Source organism: Macaca nemestrina, chromosome 1, assembly GCF_043159975.1.
Source record: "Macaca nemestrina isolate mMacNem1 chromosome 1, mMacNem.hap1, whole genome shotgun sequence".
NCBI classification, from domain to species: domain Eukaryota; kingdom Metazoa; phylum Chordata; class Mammalia; order Primates; family Cercopithecidae; genus Macaca; species Macaca nemestrina.
This window is the reverse complement of record NC_092125.1, coordinates 153,081,064-153,093,843: the sequence shown is the minus strand read 5'-3', so window position 1 is coordinate 153,093,843 and position 12,780 is coordinate 153,081,064. Positions and strand designations below refer to the sequence as shown.

The 12,780-nt window shown below is 35.5% G+C and overlaps 1 pseudogene; it reads left to right on the top strand.

Annotated features, from left to right (window-relative positions):
• Positions 1-8,909: 8,909 nt before the first annotated feature.
• Positions 8,910-9,331, top strand: LOC139356150 (cytochrome c oxidase subunit 6A1, mitochondrial pseudogene; annotated as a pseudogene).
• The last annotated feature ends 3,449 nt before the right edge of the window (positions 9,332-12,780 follow it).

Here is a 12,780-nt window from a genome sequence, read left to right as displayed (position 1 = left end):
GTCTTAGTCCCCTCATTTGTGAAATGATATAATAAGTCCAAATTACAGGGATATTGCTAGAACTAAATAAACAAAAGGTAAAGCATTTATCATAATGTCTGAAAAACAAATTAATAAGTATTTAATAAATGGTAGAAGGAGGAAATTTGGGGATTTCTGCCGGGGCTTCTGTGTAGCCATTATTCGTAACCCACAATTCACACATAACCAATTGCTTTCTATAAACATCTGTCCTCAAGATGATGTTACATAGAGGCAGCTTTTAAGCCTTTAAACTGAATTTGTAAGTCCATGACAGAGATCATAGCCCTGAAATTCAGGGTTTCCATCTTAAGAGCCAGACTTCTTGGTGGCAGAAAAAGTTCTTTGTTTTCACCAAAGGGCTGAGAAGCAGGAGTAGTTTGAACAGAAGTACCTAGACAGGAGATAGAAAACTCTTTCTACCCTGGTAGAAGTGATCTGAAAACAGAGGAAGAGCTAAAACATGGCTGTTTCTGTAGTTGCTGCTCTTGTCTTTCTTTTAGAATGAGTCTCATGGGTGATGGAAACTTCCTTTAAGTTGAGGAAAATCTCAAAATAAAAGCTACTGTTGCCCTACTTTCTGGGGAGTAGACCTCATAGAGGGTTTAATGTCTGGAACACTGTTGGAATAGCGGGTATTAATGAAGGTAAGAAAATGATCTAGATGAGAGGTTGGCAAACTTTTTATTAAGTGCCAGATAGTAAATTCTGCAAGCTTTGTAGGTCATATAGTTTCTGTCACAACTAACTTTTCTCAACCATGCCCTTGTAGTAAGCAAACCACCATGGACAATAAATAACTGAATAAATGAAATTTTCTTTACCGATACTGAAATTTGAATTTTGTATCATTTTCACATCAGGAAATACTATTCTCCTGATAATTTTCAACAATTTAAAAGTGTAAAAATCATTCTTAGGTCACAGAACATACAACATTACATTTGTCAAATTTGGCACACAACCTGTAGTTTGCTGTGCCCTGGTTTAGACACAAAGAGGATCTAACACTGTCCCTTGACGTTTCTAAGAGAAGCATAGGAGAACTTCAAAGTTTTCTCTTTCCTTGTGAAGGGGAGAATGTAAATGAGAATAAGAAAAGACATTTAGTTGAGAAATATATAGTATATGTGGACTGAAGAAAATAGGTTGAGGTGGGGCCACACTTGTCAGCAACATAAGCAGTGTTGAGAGGCCAATGTTCTAATTAAGGAAGGTCAAATTTGGTCTCATACCAAGGCTAAAAGGATCTGAAGATGACCTTAGAACAGACTTAAGTTTCTTTACTACCCTTGTTCCCTGAGGCCACATGTTACCTAAGCATTTCTGGAAACTAGATCACAATCAAGGGGAAAGATTTGGGAGTTTGGGTACCATTAGGTGGGATAGGATTAGATTGAGAAGCCAGAAGGAAGCGCAACCACTGCCAGGGAGGGTCACAGAGCCTGAGTCAGTACCCAGGTTTTCTATTCTTTTTCATCTAGTGAGAACGACCACTCTCTAAAGACTGACTTGCTACCCATTGACCTCCCAATGTGTAATGCAGTCCTACCTCAAGTGCATCCCTACCTACAGCTTTCATTTAGCTGCTTGATTCAATCCTTCCCATATGGGCAATTCATCTACCAATTGAATTCCACCAGTGAAGGCAGAAAGTTGGGTACATGGCTGGAAAGAAATTTTTATTTTTTTGCACAATGAAACTAGATAGCGAGTTTCAATTCTCCTACTAAGCCACAACAGGGATGGGGCATGCTTTACTATTATAATACCTAGTTAACCATCCACTAGAGACCTCAATGGAGTCATCAAGCTTTCCAATATGTCTTTTGCCAAAAAAGTTTAGCTAAGATTGAGGTTAAGAGGTCACCACACACACACACAAATCTAAAACCTTCACTGCTGTTCTCACCTGTTTTTCTAGGTCACCGTTCCATCTGTTTCTATGATGACTTGAGATTTATCCAAGATTCCTAAATATCATTCATCTTGTACATTTAACTTGGCCCCCTAATTCTATTAATCCGCTCATATAATATCCCCCAATTCCATTTCTCTCATTTCAACCCATCTCACAGCAATATGTTAAGCCTTTACTTTTCTTTTTTGGAATCAGTTTTTAATTGGTCTATTTGACTTCAGTTTTATCAACCCTAACTCTTGTTTCCCCAATTATATTCTAAATATTGTTGGCAGGGATATTTCTGAAATATATATCTGATCATATTAGATGTCTACTAAAAATCTTTAACAATTCCTCACAGCCTCATAGCCTATGGATAATGTGATAATTTCTTGGCAATGATATTCAAGATTCCTATTCTACTACATTCTCTAAGCTCTTTTCCCACAATGCTTGGTATAGTCATTCTGTAGTTCAGACATCTGTACATATATAGTTTGCCAATAATGTATTTGTTCTCCTCATATTCCGTTTCCCAAAATGTATTGTGAACAACACAAATATCCTGTTACAGTATTAATAATTTCTTAGATAAACATTTCCAAGTCAAAGAATGTAAAGAATAATAAATAAAATTTAAATATATGTTATTATGGCAAAATTTCTCAGGACTTAAATTTACAACATATTGTTAGTCTCTAAGAGAAATGCAATGATATTTAACATAGAGACTTTTTTTTATCACAGGACCTATAAAGAACATGTACTGACCATATCCTACTCCATTCATTTTACGTATCTTTTCTTATTCCAAATCCCCAAAACCCCTTTTCTTTATTTCTCAAAATATTGTGATAAAATGTTTCCACCTCCTGTACTCATATCATGCACTGCTGACTTGGCCATCTGCATACAGAAAAATTTATCTGTCAGAGTATAGCAAAATTGGCTTGGGTTAAGCTCAAGATACTCTTTCTGATTCATTAAGGTTTGCTTATACTGTCACTTTTCACAGGACATCATGAATGTAACTTTACTAGAATCAAAGTGGTTCAAAATTCTGATTTTAATATTTCTCATTTACTAGTTTCTGGGGCATTAAATTCTTCCAGAGGAAAAAGTAATCACACATGATTTGAAATTAAATGCTCACTAAAATAATCTTTTTAAAAAAATTCTTTTTTCTTTTCTGAAGAAATCCAAGGTCAGGTACAGTGGCTCAGGATCACTTGAGGCCAGGAGTTTGAGAACATCCTGAGCAACAGAGGGAGAACTCTCCTCTACAAAAAACACAAAAGTTCGCCAGGCATGATGGTGCATGCCTGTAGACCCAGTTACTCAGGAGGCTGAAGTGGCAGGATCACAGGAACCCAGGGAGGTCAAGGTGACAGTGAGCCCTGATTGCACCACTACACTCTAGCCTAGGTGACAGAATGAAATCCTGTTTCCAAAAAAAACAAAAAAACAAAAAAATACCACCACCACCAACAACAACAACAAAGAAATTCAGGTTATAAAGACAAATGTCTAGTTATGGTGAAGTACAATTTTGTTGGTGTTACTTCAAATGATGTTACAGAAGATTTAAGTAAGTCAGGAGGATTGTTAGCTGAATAGAAATACTTGAATAATTTTTGTACTTCAATCATTGTTTTAATTTTGAATGGGTATGGGTTTGGTTTAGAAATATTGAGTGCTCATGGGAAAATACCAAGCAGATTTTGCTAAATATTGAATACAAATAATTCACTTTGAGAGACCAGGTGGGTCATCAGATTACAATTATTTTCCCCATAGCCAGGTGGCTTACTTATTTTAGTTTGCAACCATCCATATTTTTACATGCCTTGGGCAAAGCTTCATTGAATTGACTAGAAGAATTTAAGGATTTTTCATTTGGTTTGCTGCATTGTTAATATTAGCTTGTCAATGACTTGAGATTACATTTTTTTTCTCTTTAAAAATGTTTCGCAGGAAAATAAAATGAATGGTTGTTTATTTAGGAATATCTCATGCTTTTTTTAGCAGTTTTATTTTTCAAGATACGTACTATGTTGCCAAGCTACAGCTCTAGAGAAATGAGAAAATGATTTTCCTGACTTTTGTTCATTTAAATACTCAATCATGACATTGTGTTAATGTTATTTTCAAATAGAGTGTCCTTGCTTTTCACATGAAAAATGAGGGGAAGGGAATGATGTGATTGTTCAAAACTTTGAATCGATGCATATTCATTAGAATGGATGATATGGAACTCAAATGCACGGACTACATTTATTTAAATATTCTCATATGATTTCCATGAGTTATTAAAGTAAATGCAGAAATATGCCATTATGCCAGGACTGCTTTTGCATATATACCCATATCAGAGTCTTATGTTACCTGTAACCTGTAGCAATTGTTAAGTCAGAATTTAAGTCAAAGCTTTGAAAAATGCAAGATATTGTGACATGGATATTTTAAATATGTCTATGAGCTTGAGTTTCCTTGATATATATGTACATTTCCCAGAAATTAATTCATTGATGTATAATTGCTTTCAGAATAGTTCATCATATATTAATATTGACACAGAAAACAATGATTATAAATTGCCGAGACAGCAAAGTACAGAACTTTAAATCAAGAACAAAAAAAGTCTTAAATCCTATTTTTTAACAGCAATACCAATTCACAATTAATGGGGAGAAATTCAGTCTCATTTGATCTGGACTATTTATATTTGGGCAGTTTAAAATCTACCTACTTTCAGGGACTACTCAGTGCAAGTTATTCTACTAACAGACAGAAGCTACATGGAAAATACCTGAATTGCCAAAAGTAAACTCAATTGGTAGCACAATATATTTTTGCTTCAAGTATCTTAGTAGAATTATATATGTATTCCCCATCTTGAAGCTACAATAACACATTAGAGATGGGAGGAAACTGGTTATATTTAACCGGTTCCTCTGTTCTTAGAAATGTTCACTGATTATAAACAATGCTCACTCTTTTAAAAATAAAGTGGAAAATTATTGATAACATAATATTCTAATGTTGAGCATAAATGTGTTCTAGACACTATAAATATATCATGTATTCAGAACTTGTAAGTTTGAACATCTATGCATTAAACTATCATATTAATGAATCAAGTCCTTAAGGCTCATTGATTCATCTTCGGCTAACCTAAAATAAAAAGAAATAAGAAGACTCAAAGTCTTATTCAGAGGTAAATGGGAAGTATTACAGATGCAATGAAAACAAAGAGAATGTTTTTGTTTGTTTTGTTCTGTTTGTAAATAAAACTGAGTGTAGGACTTCAGAGGTCAGTCTTTAACTTTGGCCCTTGTAGTGATTTTAGGAGGTACATGTGAATGAGAAAAATCAGAGGCCTCCTGCCTACAAGTTTTAAACTCTAAGTACAGAGGTTTTTGTGTTATATCTAACCTTCAAGATGTTGGGAGATCCATGTTTCATACTAAAATGACAGGTTTTCCTTTACAATGAGGCATTTTGCCTAACTTTCTAAATAAGACAGGACACTTTTAATGACAGTATCTCAAATGTCTTTAACCTTTGTATCTCAAGGTAGTTTTTAAAGACATAGTTTCTTTTATTACAGGTTGTATCCCTAATCCAAACATCTGAAATCTGAATTGCCTCAAATTCCAAAACTTTTTGGGTGCCCACGTGATGCCACAAGTGGACAATGCAAATGATATTGTTGACACTGCAGGGAAAATGCCTATAGACCACATGGTGAAAATGTGTGGTGGGCTTAGGGAAGAACTACAACAGCGTGCATTCCTAACAGAACAGGAAATCATATCAGTTTATAAAATCAAAGAAAGACTTCTAAGACTGAAAACCATTGTTAGTGAGGCAGATGACTCTGGAGGAAACATTTTAAAAAGCTATTCAGCAGAACATCCCTCATCTCTAAAGGAACCACTTCCTGGTCTCTTAACTGCTTCTGATATTTTTTCTCACCTAAAAAAAAAAAAAAAAAATAGAATACAGTGTAGAGAAACCTTTTAATCAAAACACAGTATCATCAGTGGAAAATCAAAGCCTGCTGTTGTTTCTTACTGCTGTTGTTTAAGAGCTGATACAGGTATTCTGGAGATGCTACTGTGCTGCTTTAGTTACCCTGAACACATTATGTTTTCCTGTATTAATGGTATGTTTATATATATATATATATATATTTTTTTTTTTTTTTTTGAGACGGTGCAGTGGTGCGATATCAGTTCGCTGCAACCCCTGCCTCCAGGGTTGAAGTGATTCTCCTGTCTCAATCTTCTGAGTAGCTGGGACTACAGACGCGCACCACCACGCCCAGCTAATTTTTGTATCTTTAGTAGAGACGGGGTTTCACCATGTTGTCCAGGATGGTATGTTATATTTTTTATTGCTACGTACTTACATGTGAATAAGTTTAAGAAAATGATTGCTTCTAGGTAGGATTTAAATTCAGAGTCAAGAATAATGGTGATGCCAAACAACCACAGATTGTCCACAGGGGCGGCTGAGATAGTGATGCCTTTGCTTTCTGATGGTTCAGTGCACACGTACTTTATTTAATGCAAAAAAAAAATTTTAGAAATTGTCTAGAATTTCCTTCAGTCAATGTATATAAGGTGTGCATGAAACATAAGTGAAGTTCATGTTTAGACTTGAGTCTCAACCCTGAGACCTCTCATTATGAATATGCAAATATTCTGAAGTCTGAAAATTATCGAAATCTAAAACAGTTCTGGCTCCAAGCATTTTGGATAAAGGATGCTCAACCTGTATCTGTATACATATATATACAGGTCTTCAGCACAGACAAGAGCTCTTGAGCCCATGCACAACATTGCTACTTCAGCTTGCTGGAGACTATCTCCAGGAAGGCTGAGTGGAAAAGGGAAGAGACCACTTGGAGTGGTGTTGGATCCATTGAGCACATTTCAAAACAATAACCAGTTTGCTGTGTTTCGTATGATTTCCTCTTACAGAAGATCTTTGACTTGCTACTGACAGCCATTTTAGAAGGTATATTAGGAATTATTTGGACTTGCTCCTTTAGCCAACTAATCTGTAATTCTTATTTGATTTTATGAAAAATATATAATAAGATATTTCTAACAAATCAAGTATAAATAAACATCAGTGTCAGTGGCTACTCCACTACAACAAACTAATGAAAATATCAAAGAGTGAAAAATTGAGTATTCATTAAACATAATTTCATGTACATGAACAAGATAAAAATGTAAATACAAAGTTATTCTTGACTTTAAAACTTAGATGTTGATTAAATGTAATATTTTTCTCATTTCAGTCAACAAAAAATGATATCACACTTTTTAAAACAGAGGAATCTTTCATAAAAATAATAATATACACTTATATATTAAACTCCTGACATAATATCTGAAAACCAAATTCTTTTTAAAAATTTAGTAAAAGAGGGCCAGATGCGGTGGCTCACTCCCCTAATCCCAGCATTTTGGGAGGCCAAGATGGGCAGATCACAAGGTCAGGAGATTGAGACCATCTTGGCTAACTCGGTGAAACCCTGTCTCTACTAAAAAGGCAAAAAAAAAAAAAAAAAAAAATTAGCCGGGCATGGTGGCAGGTGTCTGTACTCCCAGCTATTTGGGAGGCTGAGGCGGGAGAATGGCATGAACCCAGGAGGCAGAGCTTGCAGTGACCCGATATCGCACCACCGCACTCCAGACTGGGTGACAGAACGAGACTCTGTTTCAAAAAAAAAAAAAAAAAAATTAGTAAAAGATTTACTTTAAAAAGTTTACATTTATCATGCTACATTTCAAGAAATAAAATATTTAAGATAAAGTAGTATTCTAATAGTCTTTAAGGTTTCTTTCTATAAACAGTATCAAATACACTGAGTATAAGACAAATAGAATATTTAAAAATTTATAGTAATGCCTAGTAATTTCAGTTAGAACCAAATCAGAGTTATATAAAGATACACACATACATATGATATATATTTATTTTATATCTTCATATAGCAGCCACTTATATATAACAAATAATACATAATACACATTCATATATACTATAAGTAGAAATAAACAATTGTACGTGAGAACTAAGTATAGTGGACTATAGAGGAGAATGAATATCACAGGTATCTGTTAAGATAAGTGAGTCTCTACTAAAATAATACAAAAAATTAACCGGGCGTGGTGGCGGGCACCTGTAGTCCCAGCTACTCGGGAGGCTGAGGCAGGGGAATGGCGTGAACCCGGGAGGCGGAGCTTGCAGTGAGTCGAGACCGCGCCACTGCACTCCAGCCTGGGCGACAGAGTGAGACTCTGTCTCAAAAAAAAAAAAAAAGAAAGGAAAAAAAACCCAACCAAAAAAAGGTAAGTGAACACATACAGATTAATTCCTAATAAGAGAAATGTAAACATTTTACTTGTTATTGTTTTTTTCTTCCAGAATTGGTTTATTTTCAATTTAATAATACAGAGTATTCCTTCTTTATATTTAAAATAAGATATTTAAACTCAAGTAGTATTCAGATCATCTATAGGATAAAAAAAACACAGCCTGTAGTAAGTAGCTCCACATCATCCTTACAAATTGCAGTTTATCAACTCTACCATCTATTTAAAACTAACATGGTATGGACTAAAGTTGGTAATAAAAAAAAAAATGGTTTTTTTTTGTTAAAACTTTTTTTTTCTCTTCAGAACTTAGTTCTGAAAAGCATGAATACCATAAATAAATAAATAAATAAATAAATAATACAGTTTTTGTTTTTGAACTTCCTTTTTTCACTGTAGTTCACTACAGTTTGTGCCACATCAGTTTCAAAGCATCAGTTACAGCAATGGAGCAACTCTGGTTTAATGGGCTGTTATGCATCTCTTTCTAGTGGATTTTTTTCTTATCCGTTTTATAAATACATACTGATAGAAACTATTGGGTAGAGATTTAAAATAGTACTTTAACAGTTGCAGAGTCCAGGTCGAAAATGGAGGCAGCTGCTGTGTCCAGGGTTTCTTGGTTGCTGGGTTGGTCCCGCCCACAGCTGGGGTGGCCTCTGTCGAGGGGCTCCAATGGTGAGGAGGGCTCAGCTAGCACGTGGAAGGCCCTCACCTACTTCCTCGTGCTCCCGGAAGTAGCATGCAGCATGCTGAATGTGCTCCTGAAGTCACGCCACGGAGAGCACCAGAGACCCGAGTTCATACCCTACCCCAGCTTCGCATCAGGACCAAGCCATTTCCCTGGGGAGATGGTAACCCTACTGTATTCCACAACCCTCACGTGAATCCACTTCCAACTGGTTACAAAGATGAAGAAAGAATCCAGACCACTACCCAGGCACCGGGGACCACAGCACTGGTTTGGACCATTGCTTTGCACATGGACCAGAAAAATTATAGGAGACCTTAAGCTCACCTTCTTTACTTGTATCAGATGATGACTGGTATCCTGATCTTCCATCCCTTTGCTTATGGCAGGAGATGGCTTAAATAAATAAGTTAAACTCAAAAAATAAAAAAATAAAAAAATTTGCAATTGGATGTCAAGTACCTGCTTTACTCATATATCCAAAGTATATTTTTCAAACATTTTATTGGCATTTTTACTTGACTTTAGCCATATAGACAACCACTCTTCAACTTTTCTGCAGGATTATTTCATTCATAAATATAATTCATAATATGAGGCATAATGAAGTCAACTGATTCCAAAAATTATCTGGTTATCTCACTTAGTGGCAACTGTGAAATTGTTTAAAGAGAAGAGCTTTGTTAATATGAAGTTTAAGAAAATCAGTTACCAAAGAGAAGTTTAAAGAGAAGAATCCATTATTTCCATTATTCAAATAATTTCTTTATTCAATTGTTTTCTCATTAAAGCTTCACAAACTGCTAACAAATTTATGTCAATGTCTGAATAATTTCAAGTTTCACAAATATTACTCAATTGTGACAGTATTTCTCCAAATAATAGAATGCTATATTTCTCTTGATCTTTAAGAAATAGATGTGTTCATAAAATGCAGATAGGCAATACAAAAATAATTTTTAAAATATTGTTATCTGCAATGCTAATAATAAATAAACAGTAGAATACCTGACATCGTGGTCAGAAAAACGGACTCTTTATTTTGGTAATGCATGAATAAATGTGTGATGGCCTGGAAAATGGTTAGGTGAAATACATATTTTCTATGGATTTTTGAAAAGGGCTTCTAAAATATTAAGCCACTAATTCCAGAGTATAAATAACAGCTGTAAGAATATGTTTTATGTGTCATATTTAATTGAAAACCATGTGAAATAAAGGTTAAAGAGTACCTTTATATTAAAAGTCATTAGAAATAAAGGCAAGTCGGCCAGGTTCTCTGACTCACACCTGTAATCCCAGCACTTTGGGAGGCCAAGGCAGGTGGATCACTTGAGGTCAGGAGTTTCAGCTTGGCCAGCATGGTGAAACCCCATCTTTACTAAAAATACAAAAAATTATCTGGACATAGTGGTACACACCTGTAATCTCAGCTACTCTGGAGGCTGAGGCAGGAGGATCTCTTGAACCCAGTAGGCAGAGGTTGCAGTGAGCTGAAATCACGCCACTGCACTCCAGCTTGGGCAACAGAGTGAGACACCATCTCAAAAATTAAAAAAAGAAAGATATAAAAGCAAGTTTATTTGTTTAGAACTAATCCACTTTTAATTACATCTAAAATTTTATATACATATAAATATAATAAATTTTGAAGTTATTTTGTCATCAATAAATATACAATAATCATTTTCATAATTAATTAAGTAAACTAAGTGAAAACTAAGTTTTCTCACCATAAAAATCACTGTCATTTAGAAATAAAAGCATTTTATACAAAGAGCATGTAAATTGTGTTTCAAATGTTATCTTTTGTTGTAAAATACTTATTTGTGACTGCTATAAAATAAATGATTGCGGATATAAAGAAAAACATGCTGAAAAATATCAGTTCCTTGAAAAATCAATTTTTATTGAAAGAAAGGTAGAGGACATTGTTATGCTGATAATAAAGATAATAGATTTAGACTCCAAATTCACAGTATCATTTGTACAGAAATTAATGGCTTGATTACTTTAATAGGGCAGAGTAAATAATAGTCTATATTCATGGATGGTGTGAGAAAATGGAAGGCAAGAAGGACACACAATGTACACTCATTATTGTCACTAAAAGAACCAGCATTTCCTAGTCATCACTTTAAAAATAACGATTTTGGGCCGGGCGCAGTGGCTCATGGCCTGTAATCCTAGTACTTTAAGAGTCTGAGGCAGGTGGATCACAAGGTTAGGAGTTCGAGACCAGCCTGACCAATATGGTGACACCCCATCTCTACTAAAAATACAAAAATTAGCCAGATGTGGCGGCATATGCCTGTAATCCCAGCTACTGAGGAGGCTAAGGCAAGAGAATTGCTTGAACCAGGGAGGCGGAGGTTGCAGTGAGCCAAGATCTTGCCACTGCACTGCAGCCTGGGCGACAGAGTGAGACTCTGTCTCTAAATAAATAAATAAATAAATAACCATGTTATTGCCCGGGCGCGGTGGCTCAAGCCTGTAATCCCAGCACTTTGGGAGGCCGAGACGGGCGGATCACAAGGTCAGGAGATCGAGACCATCCTGGCTAACACGGTGAAACCCCGTCTCTACTAAAAAATACAAAAAACTAGCCGGGCGAGGTGGCGGGCGCCTGTGGTCCCAGCTACTCCGGAGGCTGAGGCAGGAGAATGGCGTAAACCCGGGAGGCGGAGCTTGCAGTGAGCTGAGATCCGGCCACTGCACTCCAGCCTGGGCGACAGAGCCAGACTCAGTCTCAAAAAAAAAAAATAATAATAACCATGTTATTATTATATTTTTGCTACATGGTGATACAATGATCCTCACATATGCAATTTGTGCATTAATATACCTTTCTCCTGCTTGTGGAAGGCAGTCGTTGTATGTGAAATCCAAGAGTGACAGCACTGCTTCTCTGGGGCAGTTCTCTATTAAAGCTTTTTATACAAGCAAAGTGCTGTGCATGTTGAAATATCTGTTGCCCACTTTTGCAGCCAAAATTTCTATATTTGTGATTCGAATGCAGAAATACTCACAGTCACTCTCAAAAGGATTTATTTAATCCATGTCCTGATATCATTAGCACTGACAGGGTTTAGGGTAACGCTCAGGGAGATAAACACTTTTGATATATTTCTTCAAAGAATGTGTTCTGTCAGTGAATGTGTCCAAAAGCATCAGGGCATATAAACATTCCTCAAGTGGGTTTACTTATCAAGTATAAAATGACTGGGCCAGGAGAGTACTAGGGTTTTGACAGCTTGTGGTTTGAAACTGAGCATGACCCTTTGTACTCTTAAACAGAATTGTCTATTTTTGTCTATCTTGATTCAAAAGGAAGCAGTCAATGCAAGTATTGCAAAGTAAGGGCAATTACAGTTATAATTATACAAATCAATTTTAAATACAATTATAATTTTAAAAATCAATTTTAAATACAATTATAATTTTAAAAATCAATTTTAAATCAAGATCCCAGCACTGCAAAAAACACCTTGGAATAAGGCTCTGATAAATCGCCTTCTTTTCTCGTGATTTTTCAGGCACCACTATAGGAGAAGTCTGAAGACAAATCAAGTGACAAGAAGTTTGAAACAGCTTGCTAATTTATTTTCTGAGCCATATTTCTTGGCTAAGTGAGTATGTATTTCATTACTTCCATGAACATGCTAGTCATAAAACTATCTATTATCCTTTAACTAAAGGGTCAATGGTTTTAGGTTTTGGAAGTAAACTGTTACACTGCTTAAAAACATTCTTCTCTGAGGAAAGATAGT